Source organism: Lemur catta, chromosome X, assembly GCF_020740605.2.
Source record: "Lemur catta isolate mLemCat1 chromosome X, mLemCat1.pri, whole genome shotgun sequence".
Lineage (NCBI taxonomy): Eukaryota > Metazoa > Chordata > Mammalia > Primates > Lemuridae > Lemur > Lemur catta.
Window position 1 is genome coordinate 9,190,401 of NC_059155.1, and position 3,099 is coordinate 9,193,499.

Consider the following 3,099-nt stretch of genomic DNA (forward strand, 5'->3'; position numbering starts at 1 on the left):
CCTTAGACTGGGTAATTTATAAACATTAGATATTTATTGCTCACAGTTCTGCATACTGGGAAGTCCCAGATCAAGGTGCCAGCAGATTCAGTGTCTGCTCAGGGCTTGCTCTCTGCTTCGAAGATGGCAAATTTTAGCTGTGTCATCACATGGTGGAAGGGCAAAGGGGCAAAAAAGCCCCCTCAGGCCTTTTCTATAAGGACCCTGCTATGGTTTGAATGTTTTTGTCCCCTTCAAAACTTGTTGAAACTTAATCCCTAATGCAGCAATGTTGGGAGGTGGGGCCTAATGGGAAATGTTTAGGTCATGAGGATTCTGCCTTCATAAGTGGATTACTGTAACTATAAAATGGACTGTGGGAGTGGGTTCATCCTTTTTTTTGCTTTTCTGCCATGTGAGGACACAGCAAGAAGGCCCTCACCAGATATCAGATGTTGACATCATGATATTGGACTTCCCAGCCTCCAGAACTGGGAGAAATAAATTTATATTCCCTATAAATTACTCAGTGTGTGGTATATTGTTATAGCAGTACAAAAAGACTAATACAGGCATTAATCCCATTCATGAGGGCTCTGCCCTCATGACTTAGTCACCTCCTAAAGGCTCCCCCTTAATAGCAAAATATTGAGAATTAGATTTCAACATATGAATTTTGGAGGGACACAAGCATTCAAACTACAGCAGGGCTATTACAAAAAATGCTTCAATGAACATTGCTACATATGTCTCATGATGCACATGTGCATGCTTTTCTGTTTGGTATATACTCAGAAGAATTGTTTGTTGCCTTCCTCCTTTTTCCCTCATACTTTTGTCTCTCCATGCTTCCTTCCAGATATTTTCTTCAGAACTATATTTCAGTTCACTAATTCTCTCTTGTACTGCATCTAATCTCTGTTTAACCCAACCATTAATTTTCATTCTCAATTATTGCATTTTTACTTCTAGAATTTCTATTTTTAAAATCTGCTTTGTTCTTCTGTCTATATTCTCTGTTTAAATTTTCAGTCCTTTCCCTAAACTAGTAAGCATAGTTATTTTTAACTCTATTTCTGAAAATTTTGATATTTCGAGCCTAGTGGTTCTGTTTCAATGCTCTGTTGTTGCTTCTGTTTCTCCCTCAAGTTGCCTAGTTTGGTTCATTTTTCATGTATGACAGATTCTATGTCAAAACTCTTGTTTTAGAAATAATGTGAAACTTGAGATAATATTATCTTCCTTTCTGGACCATTTTCTGTTGCTTCTGCCAAGGCACCTGGGAACACTAGCAATCTGGGCTTATCTTAATCCAATAGTATAAATAAGATTTTCTGGGTCACCAAAATGACTCAGAGCTGAGCTTCAATCTGTGTGAAAGCTGTTTTACTTCCAATTCACACTGAATCTTAGGTTTCCAACTCAAAGTGCAGGAATTTTACCAGGGCCTCTACCCTTGATTAGCCTTGCTAAATCACTTTCAGCTGCCTGAGATAGTGCATTAAATCCAGAGATTATTTAGCTGTACCCAGTTCTACAAATCCAATCAAAAGTATGTTCTTCTCTTTTCTAGCATTTTCAGAACCCATTCCTACACATATTCCTCAAGTTTATGCTGATAATTAAAAATGTTAATATTTTTTAAATTAAAATAAACTTGGAATCCTTTTTACATGCAATCCTTCTCCCCCCAAGTCAGACTTCGAGGGGTGATAGCCACGTTGGGTATTTCAGCAAGTTAGGACCACCTTCATCAATGTATGAGAAGATTCTTCTTCTGCTGGCAAAGGAAATTCAGGGAACTTTGTAGGTTCAAGGTATTCATATTTTTATAAATTCCTCAAATTGTCCTAATTTGTAGGTATAACAGTCAACAACTTTTCCAATTGGTATGTCACATGCAGCAACGAATTAGAATGGATACCTAATCAATTAGTATGATGTTCGTCACCTTCAAGTCTTCTGTGAAATATCACCTTCCTTTTGAAATTTATTTTTATTTTATTTTATCTTTTTGAGATAGGGTTTTGCTGTGTTGCCCACGCTGGTCTGCAACTCCTGGGCTGAAGCAATCCTCTAGCTTCAGCCTCCAGAGTAGCTGGGATTACAGGTGTGTGCCACCATGCTTGGCTTATTTTTATTTTTAATTGCATGTATTTATGGGGTATAATGTGATATTTTGATATATGTATACACTGTGGAATGATTATCAAACTAATTAACATATCCGTCACCTCATATACTTGTCATTTTTTGGTAGTGAAAACATTTAAAATCTATTTATTTAGCACTTTTGAAATATACATTATTACTAACTGTGGTCACCGTGCTGTGCGATAAAAGAAAAACTTATTCCTCCTGTCTGATTAAAACTTTATATCCTTTGGTCAATATCTTGCAATAACTCCTCTGGCAACTACCATTCTACTCTCTACTTCTCTAAGTTAGACTTTTTAAAAAAATAAACAAGTGAAATAATAAAAAAGTAAAATAAGCCAGACACAGAAAGACAAATACCACATGGTCTCACTTATATTTGGAATCTAAAAAAGTGATGCCCTCTCAATGAAATGTTTAAAATTTCATCCTGCTCCCGATCCTGGTACTCCTTATGCCTCTTATTTTATTTCAATAGTATTATCATTTTCTATCATGCTATATCATTTACTTTTAAAAAATATATTTATTTTTATTGTCTATGTCTTTCCACTAGAATGTAAGCTCTGTGTAAGGCAGGATTTTTAGTTGTCTTGTTCACTGTAATATAATAATTGCTCAATAAATATTTATTGAATGTCTGAATGGTACCAAATAATGCATTAGCTAGCATTCATTTTCATGAACCAAAACCACTGCAGCTATTTTAAGCAGAAATAGTTTAATATAGAGAATCAGGTGCTTAAAAAATTCTTGGCTAGAGAAGTGGGTTCTGGGCTAGCCTTTCAGAAAGGACATCTCAATCAACATTATCAGACTGGCCCATAAGAGGTACTGCTAACTCTGCTACATTCAGGAAGGTAATGAGTGACAGCAGTGAGGAGGCCATCACTGGAATTTTAGTTTACTTGAAGAGCATATCTGCAATCCAGCAATAAGAAATTTACTGCCATTAGTACAACT